Source organism: Ixodes scapularis, unplaced genomic scaffold (assembly GCF_016920785.2).
Source record: "Ixodes scapularis isolate PalLabHiFi unplaced genomic scaffold, ASM1692078v2 PGA_scaffold9__187_contigs__length_104089568, whole genome shotgun sequence".
NCBI lineage: Eukaryota > Metazoa > Arthropoda > Arachnida > Ixodida > Ixodidae > Ixodes > Ixodes scapularis.
The window spans coordinates 99,087,421-99,108,069 of NW_024609884.1; the positions used below are offsets into that span (position 1 = coordinate 99,087,421).

At 44.4% G+C, this 20,649-nt stretch overlaps 1 protein-coding gene and 1 pseudogene across 1 annotated transcript in view; one reads left to right on the plus strand and one right to left on the minus strand.

Moving 5' to 3' along the window:
- Positions 1 to 20,649, plus strand: part of LOC8025400 (neuropeptide Y receptor type 2) — a 1,264,215-nt gene that overhangs the window by 70,539 nt on the left and 1,173,027 nt on the right. The gene's annotated exons all lie outside the window — the stretch shown is intronic.
- Positions 4,769 to 7,651, minus strand: LOC115323855 (annotated as a pseudogene).

Here is a 20,649-nt window from a genome sequence, read left to right on the forward strand (position 1 = left end):
TGATGAGAAATTTAGCGCAAATACAAGGAAGGAAGAACGTTAGGACAGGAAAGAGCGCTACTTACAACTGGCTTTAATTATAAGGTGAAAAAGAAAGAAAAAGAAAAAGAAAACAAAACCCGGAGAGGGGAACAAAGTACTGACAAAAAAGAAGTGATACAGAGAGCGAAAATAATTAAGGTGAAAATACAAAATAAAATAATAAAATAATAAAATAGAAAGTCCTAACGTTCTTCCTTCCTTGTATTTGCGCTAATTTTCTCATTATGTTTAGCCAACTAGCCCACCAGATGATTTTAACGCAGTAACCAAGTTTCATGAAACTGGAACTCAGAGTCACTTCTTGTATAGGACACTGCTAAGTGTAGGCTTTGAAAAAGGACCCTACTTTGGGGAGTTGTTTCTTCTTTCACAGTGCAATGATGCAACATGTTTTTAATAGAAATGAATGCCGAAATAGAGTATAACAGGGTACCCAAATTTTAAAAAAATCGAAGGTGGTGTTTTTTTTTTTTATTCGCATTGGAATTTCTCTTTGTTTGATTTTTTTCCCATGTTTGCCTAAATAAATTGTAACTATTGTGTCACTCAGATACCTTATTTATTTTTTCAATAATAGCCATATATTAGTAAAATAATGTCTGCAAGTTATGTAATAATGATTAAATTATTTCATGAGATACAGATTTCCAAAATTTGCCATTTGTCGTTCGAGCAGGCATGTTTGGCAATTTTTAGAAAACTAAATAAATTTTTAATAAATATTATTACCTTATATTACAAGCAAGTTGTACCCATAGTTTGTTTGTAAAAAGTTTTAAAATTGTCCTAATTTTATTGTTTTAATTATTCACTTCCAAACTTGCCCCCTCCATCAGTGCGCGTTATTGCAACTGTCCACCTCTCCCAGCCTTACGATTTTTCTTGTCTCCAAATTTTTTTTCTGGTCAAAACTAAGTGTGGATTCGTTTATACCAGACACTAGACAATGTCATATAAAAACATCAGTTGATTTAAAAATGTCGACCAGCCACCCTTTGGTCGATCTTATCTGAAATCACCCATATATATATCAATATTTTGCCGCAATCCCTATCATACCGCAGCGAGAGCTTTCGCGAGCAATGCTCTCGGCGATGCTAGATATGTGCGCGCCTGCGTTACAATAAACTATTTATATTTGTAATAAAGACAAATACCTTGCGAAAATTTAATTCCGTCGTCGATGGAGTCGCATGGTTAAGCTATTGTGAGAACTCCATTTTGTTTGCAACCATTCTCCCTCGTGGCGAGCGTTGGTAATGCTACGCAAACGTGTGCACGGTGTAGACGCAAACGCGTCTGGAACTCATTATTTTGGGGTGTACCTACATGACTTCAACACGCATTTTGTTATAAGTACTAGTAGCAGTGTTTGGATGGAAAACAAACGTCGTGCAAAGTAGTGACCTTGACGAGTTTGGGCTGTGCGAGATCCGTGCGGATGAATTTACAGCACTTAACTCACCAGTCCCAAACAATATTTCGGGTGAAGTTACACCATCGCACGTGTTATCCCCACATGCGATAACGGGCAATCTCGTCCTCGAACCTCTACTGCGGAGCCGTGTTTGGTCTCAAATAACTCTGTGAAGGATTCTAGCTGGCAACTTTCGCTGTTTTTGATTGCTGGATAGCATACCTTCAGTGTGCAGTGAAGAAATGTTGCATACAACTTTTATTATTTTGCCACATTAAACGGTGAATTTAAGACCAATTTTATTAGATCGCGTTCAAGGAATTTGTTATGAACGTGTTTAATGTCTCTGTCTACTTTTTTCTGCCTAGCTTCCACTGTAACATTCACGTAGATATTTTTTTAGACAAAACCCCCGAGACTGGGGGGAAGGAAGGACAACACAACACGAAGCACATGCATTGTGCAGACATTTTTGTATACTGTATATCTCAAAAGACAAGTGTTGAAACTCATGAGCAGTGCAGTAAAATATAATTAATGTAATTGGGTTCACGCAAATGCAAAGCACATAAATAGTAAATATGAGAAGAGCCCAACTATGTTGCAATTTAATTGAACTGCCAGATGTTATGATATGTATGCAGTTTGTGTATTCATGGTGGTGAAGATATGAAGAAAGTGTCTTGGATAAGACAATGCAGATTTTTAAAATTTTTTTATTCAAGATCTTTTTAGGAAGCAATCAATGTTGCAGTTGAACAAGTCATCCCACAGGAGATTAGGAGAATATGCTTATAATAAAAGTTAACACAAAAAGAAACAGCTACTAGGGTGAGCTAGAGGTGTGCTCATAGCCTACTTCGCTCCATTTTAGTGATCCAGGATGGAAGTGTGAAGAAGAGCACCCACAGCATCACTTCCAGCCTACTATGCCAAAGCAGAAAATGAGCACACCATACCCTTCCAGCCCACTCTACCAGCACTCCTACAATAGAGAAGACGCCATGAATGCTTTTCTTGCATGCGATCAAGTCCTCGTCTTTCTCTTCATATAGGTGTGTCCTCCCTTTCTCCTGTTAGCACTTCAAAAAGATAAAGATGTCCATGGTGGTTGTGTTTCCAATTTTTTGAGTGCCGAGATACTGGTTTTCTGGTGTTTATCGGAAAACCAACGACTGCGTCACTGCCAAACAGGGATGGAAACGCTAAATAAAAATTCTCCGTGCGTTGAAACTGAAAACTCCTCCGAAATCAACGACGTCTCGCGAGTGCAATGGCCACTGAGGCATTCAGCACGAACCCCAGCGGCCATTGCCGATGATAACAAAAGTGCCAACCCAACCGGCGATGACCACCAACCGACCTGAATGGCGATGATGATGAGAATTTTTAGTGACAAAGAAGTGGCTTTTGCGGCGATTGTGAGGCGAGCCGACAGGGAGACAACACCAGAAAGATGGTTGGCCCTGGTGATTGAGCAAAGTAAAAAATCACATGGACTGATGCCCAATGGTTGGTGGCCAAAAATGACAATGAAGTATAATCGGAAGCATAACCAGAATTGAAACTAAACATTTGAGAGAAATCTCTCTGGTTGGGGAATACAGTAATTAAAATATGGCAACCAACCAATACCTAAACATGTAGGGGCCCTACGTTTCGAACCGACTCGGTTCTTCGTCAGGGGCGACTGTGGCCGTTGAGGAGCGACGTTTTTCGATCTTCTTTTTCTTTTCTCAGGGATGTGGCGCATTTCTCGATCTTCTTCTTTCATGAATATGGCGAAGACCGTTCACATACACTGTTGGTAAAGCACCAAGGCACCTATTTATGTTGCCTGGCGTCGTTTGATTATGCCAGGACTCGACGAAAAGCCTATGTCGGTTGTTAGTGTCTGCGTCGATAATGCTGGTGTTGTCGAAGTCAATCCGGTGGTCTTTGACTTCGCAGTGCTCGGCGACTGCGCTGCGCTCGTGGTCGAGCTTGCGAACGTCGTTTTTGTGTTGGCGTATTCTTTCATTAAAATTCTTTGTCTCGCCGATGTAAGTGGCTGGACAATCTGCACAAGGGATCTTATAAACCACGCCCTGCGTTTTTTCCTTCTTTTTTTTTTTTTTTCTTTCGGAGGGCGATCTTTTGGACGGCGACGCGAGAAGAGGAGGAAGAGGAAAAGCAGCACGAGACAGCTAGGGAAACGACGTTCGTCCCAGCTTCGCCACTCGGCCGCTTAACGCTTTTTAGATGTATATATGTATATATTAAATATTTATGTAGTCCGCACGCTACATATTGTAGCGTGCGGATGTAACGTCGACAACGATGAAAAACAAGCATACCCAGTGCAAAAATTAACAACAGCCTACTCAATCGGGCAGTGGTCAGGTGGCCGAAGAATGAGAATGGCCGTTGCCAGCGACCATAACAAACAGCCAACTGTACAGTCAGGAAGTAAACTATCAGGTCATCGGGATTGAGCTGGAAAAGAAGGTGAATATTCTAGCAGAGCCGAATGATTTGATCTGCGCTTGCCAGCTGACATATGAGGAGGTGACAAAAGGAAGTTGAACTGGAAGGAGGCCATTAAAATAAAGATAAAGGAGCTTAGTCAACAGCTGCAAATTGTCACCAGTCAAACAGAACAAGGCTCCCTCGAGAGCATTAAAACGAATTTGCAAAGCCAACCAGTAGCACTCTAACAACAAGGACCAGTTGAAAAAGCTTGAGGACCAGATCGAAGAGGAAAGGGCAGTCTTTCACAAAAAAACGATCACTGCGGGAAACCGGATTGAGTATCGGAAAACGAACAAGCTGTTCGAGCTCAATCGGTCTGCCTTCTACCGGAAACTTGACGAAGACCAGAAGGAGATGGACGAGAACATTGATGTGGATCAGGTGACTACTTTCTGGCGAGGAATCTGGGCAACCGATAACGAAGAAGGGGAGCACCAGGAATTGATTGACCTATTGGACCCAGGGGAGGTGTACATGGCTGGACGGACGAGCCTGCTGCCAGGAATGAGGGAACCGCACCTGAGTAGCAAGCAAAGAGCACAGCCAGCATCAGTCCTGTCGTTCACTTCTACACACGACTGTCATTCGTTCAGGGAAATGCCTTACCCTTCGAGGCAGTCGTCCCCTGCGGTGTACCTGGCTGGAAGAAGGAGCCTGCTGCCAGGAATGAGGGAACCGCTCCTGAGTAGCGAGCAAAGAGCACAGCCAGTGTCAGTCCTGTCGTTCACTTCTACACATGGCCGTCATTCAATCAGGGAAACGTCTCACCTTTTGAGGCAGTCGTCCCCTGCGGTGTACATGGCTGGACGGAGGAGCCTGCCGCCAGGAATGAGGGAACCACACCTGAGTAGTGAGCAAAGAGCACAGCCAGCGTCAGTCCTGTCGTTCACTTCTACACACGGCTGTCATTTGTACTTTTATAAGGAATGCTCATAATTGTGGAGGGAGCTGCTCCCTGCAGCATTAATCGAGAATGGGCATAAAGCTCTTATATGTTCTGTGTGTAATTTCATGCAAAAGCAATATTGCACCCTTTGGCATTGACTTACTTTGTTTAAGCACAGAGCGCTGACCAACAGTTCTTATAAGGATGGAGCCTGCCATTTTCGATTTTTGTACCGAGACTTGCAGTGAACCTGTAAATTTTGTCGGCACAAAATGAAACCCCACAATATGGTGCATGCAGCAGACATATGTATGGTAGAGTAGTCAATGGTCACAGAAATGCATTTGTTTTGAGAGGGACCAATAGAGACAAAAAGAAAGAAATTGTTGTCGTCCTGCCACCAATAGACCCACCTCACCAAGCGTTCGGCGCATGCATGAAGCCGCCATAACTTTAGTTCACAATAGGTGGTGCCCGAAACGGCTTGTGCTGTCTCACGCGCAGGGTTCCAGTGCTTCGGGCACGTGCAGAAAGACTGAAGTTCCCTCAATGCATTGCGACAGCGGTGGCGCGTAGTCAAACTGGCTGGTGAGATCGGTTTATGGCATGAATTCCGTACGCCTCACCCCACTGGTGTTAAGGATGGTTCTGACCTAACATAGTGCGACACTGTTAATGCAAACAAGGGATGAAAAATGTTCATATCGGGCACAAAGTTGCACCCTATTATTTGGTGCCAGCATTTACTAATTCAAAGTAAAATGCAAAGAGTACCGCAGTTGTACTCGCACTAACAATGTCATGCAGCATTTGTGTCTGGCCATCATGTTACTCACCAACTGCAGCATCCGCATTGGGCACAAACTCCCAGTCGCAGCTTTGCATCTCGCTGGAGTGGGCGGCTGTGAGTATGGGCAAGGCTCGTGCTGAAGCCGCGAATTTCATCAGCAGGCAGTTAAATTCCACTCACGCTGTCCATTACAGCAGGCAGGGACGCATGTATGTTGCAAATCAACACTTACCCAAAGCACAGAAGAGCATGCTGACATAAATTCCAATACTTTTTAATGATGTCCTCGATACATACTGCACATATACGCATGGCAGGATAGTCAATTGTCGCAGGAATGCCCAAGAAAGCACATACCACATTTGAGATGGGCAAATACAAGCCAAAAAAAAAAGGAACAGAAGAATTAGCCCAGAGTATGCCTGGCACACGCTCGAGTTAAGGATGATCGTGACTGCATGTCGCTGCATGTGCCCGGCTACTAAATGCTGGAATCGCATGTGACTCACCAACTGGGGGGCCCGCCTGAGGCACAGACTCCTCGTCGCAGTTTTGCACTTTGCTGGATTGTGCCTCTGTGTGCGAGGGCAAGTCTCGTGCTGAAATTGTAAACTTTGTCAGTATGCAGTTCAATGCTACTTGAATTAATTCATCACCTTGGACAAGCATATTCTCAATAATCTGTGAAGGAAGAAATACGACACCTGTGAGAGCAGCAGTTGAATGCAGAGATGGAAGCGTCTGGATGCTGTCTTCCTCATGCATTGGCTCCCCTGCTTAAAATAGGTAGCATTTTAATTCCAAATCTAGCAACCAAGTGACTGCAAATTCACCATCTCTGACTGTGTCAACTTACCATGGATGTTTCCCATTCCCCTTCCTCGCGGTGGTCATCGAACTGGCTTTGGCAGCCTATGGCTAAAGTTGCTGTGACAGCGTCTGGTTTAACTTTTTTGATGCCATGGCTCTGCCAGATCCGAGGTTCAAACTGATCCGGTGAAAAATGGTCCTGTCGAGAATGAACAGGGCTAACTTGCAATTCACGGGACAGTGCACTGAGAACACTAAAAAATTCGACTTTGTTTGGAGGTAGAGAGCGTCACACTATTAGTACAGAAGAGTGATCGCCGCTTTTTTCTCTATCGGAATAAAAAATTCGTCATCAAAACTGCTAGCGCGGTGGGAAGGGCTAATTTGGTACGAGCTGGAACACCCGATCCAACCTTTTTCTGCAACTCCGACAAGCTCCATTATTCCTCAACTTCGCTTTCTATTCCTAGTTCGGACCACAGCTCTCTCAAAAACAGGTGGTAAGCCAAACACGCATGAAAGGCGTTTTCGGCTCATATTGTCCTCGGTAGTAGCTTTTCGTGTTTCCTAGAGGTTCACTGCGAGACACACACAGCTGAAGCGGCCAATCGGCGGCTTCATCTATTCATATCGTGTCCCTTAAAAACTCGGACTACGCGAAAAACTTTGCCGGCGAACAACCGGGTTTTTGAGTGAAAAACAACGGGCTAAGACGGCAGAGCACCGAGGCCGCATTTCAGCTGAGACGGAGTTCGGCAGTCAGGCGCGTCAGAAAAAACATCGCATGTGTACCTATGTGAACGTGTGTGGAAGAGGTAACTAGCCCAGAAATGCTCACCTCACAAAGCTTGCTGCTTCTGGTAGGGACGAAGTTTTTCCTCCCAATCATGTGGATCGAGCCATGCCTTCTGCCTCTTCAGATCGGCTTTCCGAAGCGGAACGGCGAACAACTTTTTTCCACTACCAGAACTCTGGCTGCACCCAAAAGCGCAACACCCCGTCATCTAAAACAAACGCTTACTACTTTACTTGCCTCATTACAGTCCAGAAACACCAGGACGTCGAGCTAAAGTCGTCGGCGAGTATCACGAAACACGCGAGCGGACGGAGCAGCCGAGCAGCTTGGAAGCAAATGGCGGACGGAAGTGGCGACGATTCCGGAAATCACGTGACATCGCTCTCCTCCAATAGAAACAGATGTCGGCGCGGCAAAGAATGACGGTACTTGTAAAACGCAGTGAAAAAATATCGAGGGACTTTAGTTTGCTGGTGACTGTTGTGCCGCTGGGTGAGGCAGCGACGGGAGTGCGAAGCTCGGCGCGGCGCGTGCTGAAATCACGTGTCCTTTCATCATCATCATTGTCCTAGCTGCGGGTACCGCTTGACGACGTTAGACCTCAAAGCATAACAATAGGCCGAACGTTAGGCCTAACGGCAGGCCAGCGAACACCCGCGTCTTCCTCTCCCGCTGCGTTGCTAGCAGTTCGGCTGGCTCCTTAGCAACGATAAAGACGTTGCTACGGAGCCACAGCACGCGTCGGAGTGAATGGGAATTTATGTGTCATTTTTCGCAGCTACAGACAACGGTTGCTTCGCTCCATGGGACAGTTAATGCTTTCGCATTATAATATCCATGGTTAGAAACACAGTCCCCGCCGGCCAATCTGGCAGGGCACAGATAAAATTGCCTTATAATTTTACGATGTATTCTGTATCAGAAAGCCCGGGAAAAGCAAATGCGTTATTGTCCCTTCAATGCACCTGACAGATCCAGAGTTTTAATTTCTAAACGAATAGCCAGAAAGATGGAATTAATAGTGTCTGTTTGTTTGAATAAACCTTCATTTGAGCTGTGAAGCGCCTAAAGAACGAGGACACGAGGAAAACGAGAGAGGACCAAGCGCTCTTTCCTGTCTCGTCTTCCTCGTGTCCTCGTTTTTTAGGCGCTTCACAAGTTAAACATGTACCAACTAGCCCACCTATCCATTTTACTTAATTAGAGAGTGCACTTCGTCTCGTCTACAAAGTGTAAAAAAAATATACATTTTTTTTTGTTTGTTTTTGTACCGCAAAAATAAACTAGGCATTGCCGAACGCTCATTCTCCGCCAAAGGTAGCGCTAGAGGTCACAACCAGATGCCAAATTTTCAGCCCGATCCGATACCTTATTCAAAAGTTATGTGATTTTTCTGAAAATTTTAATTGGAAAAAGGAGCCCATTTTCGCCCGTTTTCGGTTTCTGGTGCCATAGAGCCCCATGTATTTGAAAACTCTGTCGGCCGCCATTTTCCCATTGAACTTTTCAGAAAATCAGTTATAACTTTTGAATAAGGTTTTAGATCGGGCTGAAACTTTGGCATCTGCTTGTGACTTCTAGCGCTACCTTTGGGCGAAGAATGACGTTCGGCAACGCCTAGTTTATGTTTGCGGAAAAAAGACAAAACAAAAAACAACAACTGTAACTTTTTTTTTTTTTTTTAGACACCCTGTACATTTTTGTCCACGCTTATTCGGCGCCTTTCGTTTAGCAAGTGTTACTACTTCTACCGAAGTGACGTACGAAAACACGCTCCACTCTTACGCACTCAGCTGAAATGCTTTCTACTTTATACAGCCTCATTGGTTCCAAAACGCTATAGAATTTTCGTCCGGTGTGTTCCTCGGTTTAATACGAAACGCCTATGCGGACTCTAACATGGGCGCTCGCACCGCTGGCGTTCATGCAGTCCATCTGCTCCGAAATGACACCTTAGCGGCTCCGACGTCACAGCTCAGCTGTCGCCGTGTTTTACCTTACGGGTTGCGTATGTGTTGAAGATATTTATGTTTAATATATTTATCTGGTTTTTTTCCAACCAACCACGGTGACACAAACCCTTCACACTTCGCAGCAACTCTCGCCAATTGAGGCGTTGACTAACTTTGAACGGACCGACGAATGGCGGTTGAAGGCGCGTAGGTGTTCTATCTAGACGGCATGCAACGCCAGTTTTGCGTTTCAAGCTCAGAAAGGAAAGCATGCACGGAGTGAAGCAGTTCGTGAGAGCGGGCTGGTACGCGCTGGACTCGAAGCACTGTGAATCAGCTCTTTCCACAGCGCGTCGCGGCGACGCGCAGAGTGGACTACGCGTCGTTGTGGGGTCCCCAACGGTCGTCTCGTCGACGCCGAAACAACTCCTGGAGCAACTAAGGCTTTTCGAACTGTACTTTGTCCATGTGGCCGCCCGTGGTAATAAAACTGCAAGCTTCCCCGAACATTTAATAGTTCCATTACGCCTTGGTGCATTACGTGTTCACTTAAAATTTTCTTCCAGTTGACGTTTCTCCTGTTTCAGCCTCGACAGGATTCATGCTCTTGACACGTCTAACATGGCGATGAAAAGTTGTAAGCACCCCTTTTCAATTGACATATGCATTCCCCCAAGATATAATTGTATACAAAGCAGAAAACACACGCCTTTTAAATAGTATTTAAAATAAGGTCCATCCCTGATTCAAATTTATAGGAAACACAATACAGAAAAGGATTCTCCAGAGAGTACAACGGAAAAAGAACACGCGAAAATTCATTCTGCACCAACAGAGCAGCATCAAAATAAGTATGGCAAGGGAGCATATATCAAAGCCGCGTACCAACAAAAGGGTTTATATCGTGAAATGCTAATAATTTGAAATTGTCAAAATGTTTTTTGAAGCTTCAGATTGAAGCTAAAGTACCTTGCACAACTCTAACCGGCCAAACTAAGGTAGACCACATATTTCTCGTTTAAATGTTAGCCCAGTGCTCCGTTCTACTCATTGTGTCCAGAGATGTTCCACTCTTGCTTCTGGGCAGAACTTGGCTGCCTTGAGGAAAGTTCCGAAAGTAGGTTAAGGAAACAACTTTGGGGAATCTCCTAAACCAGTACTCTCGGTACATTCCGAACGGGAAATAAATCAACTCCCCCACGCGGTTGTACAACTGTATGGAACTCTCTTAGGGAATAGTTGTGTAATAAAACGCCATCATGCGGTTGTGGACGACGCCAGAACTGCGCGTAAACCCTTTTGCCGGTTGATCTTTTTATTGCCAAGATGCGGGATGATGGAGTGGCTGGGCGCCTGCCGGGCAGCATAATCACACGCAGCTTGATCGAACCCCTCCCCCAGGCTCGAAACTCTCGTTTCGCGGGCTTCATATACCATAGAAGTTCTAAAACGGTAATAGATTTGGTGAGCAAATCCGAAGATTCCCAAATAAATGCGTTTCTAGCAGCGCCACCCATAGAGGGTCTATCCGTTCAGGAGAATGAAAAGACGCTGATGGTTCTGAGCTGCGTTCTGTTGCATAACAGTACGTAACAGAAGCTCCAACCTCTTTTTGAGTTTCTATCAGCCCCGGGCCAGCTGCCGACGCCCCGAGCCGATGTAAGGAAGAGCTCCCCGAAATTCCATCCAAAAGAATGAATGCAGGGCAATAGCCGCGCTTCGTGTTCGTAAACTGCAGATTTAAGAACATAGAGTAAGGCGTGATAAAAGTGAAAAAAAAAAGTTGGACTTAAAAATATAATAAACAGTTTGATGAAACGTTTCTCCTCCTAAGCGAAAGGCATCTTGCGTACAGGAAATAGCCATGGCAGTGCACAAGGAAGTTGACTTATTTCATCATGAAGTTTCTGTACGCGTCCTGTAGGGGGCCGCGAGATTTATTCTTTCTTTCTTGTGTCCAGGAACAGCCGAATCCTGAATGCTCATGTGCGATGTATCACGTTGAATAAACCAGGATTCTAGGAGCTTTATTAGTTCAGTTCTGACGACATGAAATGGACACGTGGCTGACCTTGGCTGCATCATGTTATTTCATTTTTTTTTTTTATCGCGTTTCTCAGATGTATGATACGTTAAATTCCTTGCACATCACTCCTATTTCCGTCTCAGCGGGAGATGAGTCTTTTGGTCTTCAAATAATGTTAGCTAAGACTTGAAAATATTGAACACAGTTCGTATGCCCAACATTTTAAATACGCGGCCCAACGCCTCAGAAACCCCACTGACGTAGAGGATGCCGACGATGTTGCGCGTTCTTTCGGCTCGATCGATGCGTTGCCGGGACAGTATTTTTACTATATTGATAAGAGGCTCGAGATACTTATGTCTATTCAAAGCTTGCTGAATATAAATTACATCTCGACTGTCAAATAATGAGTTAAAACTGTATTGTGTTTGAGCAATGAGGTAGTGACATTATAACCAATGTTTTGTATTATGCAGGGGGGGGGGGGGATTATAAATACGTCTTTTGTGTTGCATGGTTGAAGATAAACGGACGCCTCAATTTTAAGGTCGGGTTCATGAGTCCTATCTGCTAAAGTCCGCAAATGTAGTCGCCTACTCCGTCCGATCGTCTCTTCTGTTGGCTATCATGCGTAGAGCTTGTCTCAATATCTGGTCGAGCTGCTAGGACCTGTCATTGGATTTCTTTGTTGAACTCGACACGCTTAGACCCCTTTAACGTATAAAACTATGGTGTTATTTGATGTCGTTTCGTTGTTCACAAAGTTAACTGACGACTTGATGTCACCTGCAACTATTTGATGGACGATCTGTCTTTGTCTGAACGCAGAACCCTCCTTATCGACGACACCATACTTCTGTTGGGCTCTGAAGCAGTGCCAGTTCCGATTTTAATGGAGAGATATACCGACAAGTTGATAGTCCAGCGACTGTGACCGTCGCACTCCTCGTTATAAAATATGTCGAGGAAAGCGTCATCCATAACATTACCTTCCCCGTAAAATTCTACCCACATTATCTCAATGACACATTTGAAATACTTGACAGGTAACATACAACTGAGTTTCAACAAAACCTGTATAATATCCATCCCTCCATCCCATTCGGATGCGAACTAAAACCGGCAACTGCTTGTCGTTTCTGTATGTGCAGGCACTTGGGACTTATAAATCCGAGTGGAAAATTCAGACATCCGTTCATCAGATAGCTTCATCTCCATCCTCCCCCCCCCCTTCCCCCCCAACCGGCAAAGTGCAAGATTTTGGCTTTTTTTTTTTTTTTTTTTTTTTTTTCCATCCAAAGCCAAATGCAAACTTTTGGCTTTAAATTTATTATTTTGTCGCTGAGACACATTACCGTCGAACTCGTATTTCGGCTGTCGAAAGGTTATTTCTGTTCAGGAGGCCTTGAACAGGCGTCAGTATCCCGAGCGCTTTAGTAATCAAAAAAAAAAGAAATGCGCCGATAGCTGTAGCACCGTCGCGCAATGCGGGTGGAAAGGTGCCGTGGCGAAACTGAGGACGGAGGTGCGAAGCGGTGAATTCTCCCAGCCGTCGTCGAGGGCTGGGAGAATTAACGTCCGTCCGCCCGTGCTCACATAAAAAAAAAAAAAAATGTTTGCGCACTCGACAGGATTCGAACCTGTGCGGGGAGACCCCAATGGATTTCTAGTCCATCGCCTTAACCACTCGGCCACCACTGCGGGACGAGTAGGGGGCTCTGAGATGCGGTAGGAACTCAAGAGCTGGGATTTCTGTCGTGGATGAAACGTTGCATGTGGCCGCTCAACTCAAGCTTTCATCAGTCTTTCATACCCATGACATCACTGGACTGGAATCGCCTTCCCGCACCTGTTGCCAGCATAGCCGAGAGTGCCGGATTCAAAGCTGCACTTTGCGAATATTTTTTTGGATTTTGGTTGACAGTGTTTTGTTTTGACAATGTTCTGTTTTTGGATTTTTATGCTTACCTGCCTAATTACTGTTTGTCTTTGTGTGCAATTAGATGTGTGTGTCCACTCCCCTCTATAATGCCTTCGGGCCCTGAGGGAATGAATAAATAAATAAATAAATAAATAAATACAAGAGAGGGCGCTGCGGTCAAATGCGTATATAATCGCGTTACACTTTGCATGCATTGGCTCAACGTTTATAGAGGAGAGGGCGCGGCGGTCAAATTCTCAAATGCGTATATAACGACGTTCGATACCACACATTCTCTTTCTGACATGGACCGTTGACTTAAGCGGTGGAGATGCGTTCCCACGCCTTATAGCGGATCCAAGCTGATCCGCTAGAAGAACCACTGGCTCTGCATTTCACTGACCTAAAGCAGTAATAATAAAGTCGAAATGCAACCCGGAACTCAGCACTACCTTTGAGTAATAAAAAAAAAATCAGCAGCATCAGCACTACCTATGAGCAATCAAATCAGTATCATCCACACCACCAGAGCTTCGTCCCAATCAACATCATTCACCACGTGGAGATACGGTCATTTTTTGTAAACCGTGCACCGCAATGCACGGCGCTTCACGCTTTGCACCCCGCGCGGCACAACCGATTCTTGCATACTACTGATAACAATAATAGTTTATTTCTCATCAATGATGAAGGGCAGGCCGGAAAAAAAGCTGCAAAGTAACAGCTTGGCGCGTGTCTCCGGCCACCTACAGTGGCAAAACAGACGGCAGCAAGAACAACAAATAAGTTATAAAACAGGGAAGGGAAATAAAGAATAAAATAGAGTGGCTCGACAGCCATTCATGATTACATTTTTAGCATGGACAGCACAAATGTCGCATTTATTTAGCTAAGGTCAAAATCATTACTCGTGAGGCTGTTGAGTAAATACGGTAGCGTGTGTTTGAGCACTTGTTTACCATAATTTGTTCTGTGAGGGATCATTTTCCAATTCTCAGTGTGACGAGTGGGATACGCCTGAATATTTTTGGTCAGTGCTGAAAGTTCAGCTCGAAAGCGAAAACGCTCAACCTGTATTATATAAATTATGTGCAGTAATAATTGCAAAGCGGTAAACAAGTCGGCAGTATGAGAGTCATACGGAGTGTTACACATAATTCTGATTATTTTCTTTTGAAGTAAAAATATCTTACCTAAGTTTGTTGACGTGGTGACAATAAATTAAAGCGGCCCTGCCAGAACTTTTTGACTGGTTTTTAATTTGCACCGAACCTGAGCGCACTGAACGTAGTAACTTAAACTTTTCTTTTCTCAAATTTCGCTTTATTTTCAAAGTTATAGGCGAATTAGAATTACAAAAACAAGCAAAAAATAACCTCCTTCATGACGTCGTAGGTCCTGGCTTGAGTGGCCGTGAACTAGAGGAGAAGTAGTGAGCTCATCGAGCGTCACGGCTGTCGCACTCCGTGTCCACGGCTCGAGAGGGCGCCACTAAAGCACGTGTTGGATAGGCTGTATGAAGCGGGCGGCTAGGGCGGCTCGCATTGCATTTGCTGCGCGATTAAAGACTAACTCGGCATAACACTTCATTGGCCACAAACGACAGCAGACACGGGCTAAAGATCAGTTCAGAACGGGAGCCACTTCGCGCTGCCACACCGGCAAATGTCCAAATCGCCAGCCAAGCCCGCGCCGAAAGCCTTCGGAACGCTCGGAACCGGTCGGATCCTCGAGCCGGTATACGACCGCAGCGCCGCCGCTTACATGCGGGACTTTTCTACGCTCGTCGTTCGTCGGAGCCTCCTCCCACTAGCCCTTTCTAGTATGCGCCGTTTTTTCCGCCGCTTGGTGGCGGGTTTGTCGACGGGTTTTTTCTTGTTTCCGTACTTTATAAACTGCAGTTGTCTCTTTTCTGATCTAAAGTACTGAACAAAAACTTTTTTCATACAAAATTGAAACGGTTTGCGACACTTATATTTTGTGTCTCGACTGAAAAAAAAAAAAGAAAGATTTTAGCGGCTCTGACCAGTAGTAAGCCCACGACCAAATACGTCACATATTGCGCGCTTTCGGCAACGCGTGTCGCCCTCGTAGGGGGGTGTGGTTTCCGCGTCGACCGGTTAAAATATGAACTCAGATATTTAGTTACTCTCTCCGCGCCCGCTGGCTGGCCCGAACCCCAAGAGATGTGGAAACCGCAAAAAAGGTAGACGCTTAAATATCAAAGTCAAAAGTCAAAAGTCTTTATTTTCTCTCCGTTTGGAGAGGGGAGGCAGAGAAAAAAGCAACTCAGTGTTGCTTGACGAGCCTCTGCCCCCCTCCCTACAGCAGCAGAAAAAAAAAAAAAAATATGTACACGTACACAAACTCCTACAAATTGACAATCTCTACACCAATAAAACGAAAATAAGTGAGCTAAATCCCCTCCCTACCGCAGCAGAGAGAGAAAAAATATATACACGTACACAAACTCATACAAATTCACAATCTCTACACCACTAAAAAAACTAAAAAAAAAAAAAAAAAGATTTTAGCGGCTCTGATTAGTAGTAAGCCCACGACCTTAATATGATTGCAGGGCCCCTTTAAGTATGAGTAGAAAAGGGAGTTGTATATCAGGTAGTCGTAGAGAAATTGGCAAGACAGACCAACTACGATTAACCAACCCGACGATGCAAGATGACTTACTGATAACGTGTTTTACGTGGCAGTCCCACAACATCTTTTGAGAAAAAATAACGCCGAGTGTTTTAAAAGAACACACAATGTCAATAGGTGACGCATTTAAGATAAGGCTAGTATTGTGCGAGACTTCTTTATTTTTAGGAGGAAATATAACGGCTTTTGTTTTGCTTGTGTTAATTTTAAGCTAGTTTTCATTTGTCCATGAATTTAATTTTGATAATTTTTTATTTGCAAGATTGATAAGTAAGTTTGGCTCGTCGGCAGAAAAAAATAAGCTTGAATCGTCGGCATACATAACAAACTTTGCTTCTTTATCTATGTTAACTACATCCTTTACATATATGTTGAAGAGGAGCGGACCTAATATACTACCCTGGGGAACACCGGATGTTCCCCAGGGTAGTATATTTTATTCGTTGGTTTGACCCAAAGAAGAAAAACCATTAAAATGCACATATTGGTGTCTATGTCTTAAGTATGAACTCAAAAGTTTCCGCGCACGACCGCGAAAACCATAACGTTCAAGTTTTTGTAGTAGGATACTATGGTTTAAACAATCGAAGGCTTTAGTGAAATCTATTAATACTCCTAAATAATTCTTTCCAAAATAAATTCTTTCTGTACTGAAAGTGCTGCTTCCGTGGAACGATGTTTTCTAAAGCCAAATTGTGCGGCGTTTAGCAGGCTATGCCTATCACAAAATGAACTTAATCGGTTATGCAATATTGTTTTGAAAACATTTGAAAATCCAGGTAAAATAGAAATAGGACGATAATTGCCTATGTCATTTGTCACGCCTTTTTTATGTATCGCTGATACCTTGGCTAACTGCATTTATTTTTGAAAACACCTGTTTTGATAGCAAGATTAAAAATATGTGTTAGTGGTGGAGCGAGACATAGTTAACCGGTAGGTTAACTATGACATAGTTAACCGCTAGGATCTGAATATTGCCAGCGTCAGTGGAATTACTGATTTTTAATAGAATTGTTAGAGATATAACTTCCGGGGGAACAACCGGCTCAAGGGATATATAACTTACGTTGCTCTCATCAATATATCTACATGGATTGCGCCCGACAGCAACTCTGCCTTGGTTAACAAAAAAAAATCACTAAACGCGTTTGCTAAAGGACTGCCTGTCAACGTTACGCCATCTATATTGAGCTTCTCAATAGCGTTCTGCGAGCGGTTTCGGTGTATCACTAAGTTTAGGTTTCTCCACATTACTTCTGAACGGCCTTTAGATGCTTGAAACAGGGCGGAGTAATAGTGCGCCCTTGCGGTTCGTAGTTCTTTTGTCTATTTCGCTAGATTTTGAAAATCTTAAGCGTTTCTGGCTCCCTCTTTAAAAAAGAAACTGTTATATAATGCATTCTTTTTCTTAATTTTAGACAATAATTCCGGTGTTACTCATGGTTTGCGAGCTCCTTTGGGCACTTTCAAAGATTTCGATGGAAAAGGACTCTTATGTAGTGCACAAAAGAGCCCTAATGAACTTATCGTAAGCCTGATCTGCGCTGTCTTTTCTAAATATATCATTCCAATCAGTACATGCAATACATTGTCGAAAGTTGTCTAGTTTATCTTTCATTATATCTTGAAAATAGAGTTTAGATTTCTTAGTATTTTTCGTGGAAAACATCTTTACACACAGGAATATTGGAAGATGATCGCTTAAATCATAACTTATGACCCCACTGTGAAACTTATAAATATGACAGTTGGATATGAACAGATGAATGGCTGTTTCAGAAAGCGGTGCTATTCGCGTTGGTGTTGAAAATGCATTAATGCAACCATTAGAAGAAATTATCGTGAGCATTTCTATTTTGATAACGGTGTCTACAAGCATGTCAATATTGAAATCACCGCTGCAGATAACATTGTAGTTGTGGTCGTTCATAAACATAAAAAAACAATCAAGAAATTGAAAAAAAAAAGTCGCAACATTGCCATCAGGTGGACGATAACCCACTGGAAATATGTTTTGGTTACAGCGCACGCACATTACCTAGTAATTTTTTTGTAGCAGCACAATAATAGATTAGGAGTTCGGAGTCCATATCTTTCCTAGGTAGTGAAGCCACCCCCCCCCCCCCCCCCCCAACCACACCCAGAAGTACGATTTAGGAAGTGGGTGTTGTAGGCGTGCAAACAAAGTACATAATCTTTATCCGAATACCATGTCTCAGTTAGCATGACAATGTCAAACAAAAAACAAAACTGGTCGAGTAGCAATTCAATATCTGGTGCCTTATTTCTTGTCGATTGTGCGTTCACATGTAAACATTTTAAGGACCGTTCATGGTCAACATGGAATTCTAGTTCTTGGGGAGCTATAAAACACCGATCAGACATTTATTATCATGAAGTTCGCAAAAGATAGATACAATGTAAAAAAATAAAAGACTCAAGCACTCTTAATCAGGTCATCTTCGCAACGGATAACAACTGCTCGTTCGCCTTCAGTTTTTCTTACAAGTACGCTTCCGTTCTTATGCCAGACATACTTGTGCTCTGCTCCTTCTCCATTCTTTTGCTGCCGATAGCAGCTCCCGGTTACGCTTAGTCATGTTTTCCTCTATGTATACATTGGGTTTCACACCCCTCAGCTTTTTTTTCAGTTCAAGCCATAGCTCCTTGTGCTTTGTCTGGCGAAGCGAATTATAATGCCCGGAACCCTGTCTGCTCTTGAGGGGAGTCTGTGTATATCGGTTATTTCACTTTCATTAAGGGGTGGAATCTCTAGCCGGGTCGCGAACTCATTCAATTTGCAGCGCAGATCTTCATTCACAGTTTGAGCAATTCCGTGAATCTCAAGGTTCAGTTTTCTGCTACGCCACTCGAGGTCGTGAACTCCGGACTGCAGATCTCGTTTGGGTTCTATGTGTTCCACACGTTCTAGCCGTTTGTATAGGCCAGCTATTTTGTTGTCCTGTTCGCCTTCGTTTCCGACCTCAGGAGAGAAGGCGAGCTGGCCACGGCAGGTGAGCGAGTGTGGTACCATTTCGCTCTATTTGTCACGTACTATAGACGGTGGCAAGGAATACTGTACATTACTTCGCACGCGGCGTCTTGAGACTTTCGCTCCGTTTTGTGTTTTTGAGGGGAAGACTCGCGTGGACACTTTATAAGGAAGCTGAAGAGACGACACCTGACCTCGTTTTTTCGTGCGAGGGATTACGACGCAATAAATTACATCGGGGCCGTCTCAGCGGCAGCGTCGGGAAATGCGCGATAACTAAAAGCGGCGATGGTGAGCCGCGCACCCCTAAAGGAGAATGAATAATGACGATCGGTCTCGCATCACGGCTTGTCGAGACAGAAAGACGCACCGGAGCTGCAAGGTTTAGAGATAAGGAAATTCCGAGAACACCTAAGCACTTCTTATGAGTTGTGAATGCGAAAGCATTCTCGGCGCCGACTTCGCGACGGCTTCGGTAACTAGGAATTGTGTTGCAATGCTTTTGTTTGTCATGGATGAAGAAAGAATAAAACAATTAAAACAGGGACAACACAACCGTATCTTTCAACTAGCAACAGACGAGTAAAGTTTCAACAGCGAGCGGCCGACTATACCCAGGAGGGGAAGGGGGAGAAGGGGAGAGAAGGGGAGGTAAAATCGCGAAATGCAAATCAGAGTGGTGGGATTATTTCGGATTTTAGAAATTCAACCTCAGTTTTCGTCAGCAAGGGGAAGAATTTGACACGTTGTTTTTACATGCCCGTTCGTGTCTGCTTTGTCATACCCTCTTTGATGAAACAAAAATCATGGGGGGGGGGGGGGGGGGGGCATGACAGCAGATTCGGCAGGGAGATCATTTGCCTTGCCCACTGCAAAAGACAATGTGTGAAACCCTTCCTTCCTGCTGACGAAACTGAGGTTGAATTTCTAAAATCCGAGATAATCCCACCACTCTGACTTGCACTTCGCGTTTTCTTATCTTCCCTTCTCACCCCTTCTCCTCCTGGTTATAGTCGGCTGCTCGCTGTTGAAACTTTACTCGTCTGTTGCTAGTTGAAAGATGTGGTTGGTGTTGTCCCTGTTTTAATTGTTTTATTCTTTCTTCCTCCGTGACTTAAACCAACACGCTCTTCTCCCAAGCAAGCTTTTCTTTGTGTTTTATTTATCTCTGAGGCGCGTCCGCCTTGACATCAAGCGGCCTCACCGGCTACGGTGACAAAGCATCTGATATGACGCGTTGCAGCCAATGGGACTTTATCTGCCGTTTTGCTCAGCCAATGGGAAGATAGGAATTTAGGTGCCGTTTTTCGTGGTTACTGACGCCGCCGGGCTTCGCTCCATGGGACCCCCAGTTGATGCTTTCGCATTAAAAATCTGTTGCCTGCCGTCCGACTAAACGGCAAGTAACTACAAGCTTTCGGGGGGCACAGAGGACGTATAGTGCATGAGGCGAGCTGCGTGCGCTGCGGCGTCAGCCGACAGAAAAATGCCATAGAAAGGGCCCCTAATGACATGCGGAGCGGTGCTTGCTAGCCGCGGACTAAGCAGCCGCCCGCACGTCTGCTGCAGCGCGCCGCTGCGGCTCGTTCCCAATCGGCCAAACAAAAACTCCTTCGATGTTTGCGGCGGCGGAAGAGGTCTAGGCCAAATCGCTGTAGCGAAGAGCTCTTCTCATTACGACGCTATACGCGCGCACGGGATGAGCTGCCATGCGGCGTTTTTTTTTTTTTTTATAAATGTTCAAGCCTGTATTTATGACGATAATAAACCTTGGAGAAGGGGAACCAAGTGGACGAAGGATAGGCACAAATCTCCAAACACAGCAATATGTGACTGGTGCGCGAC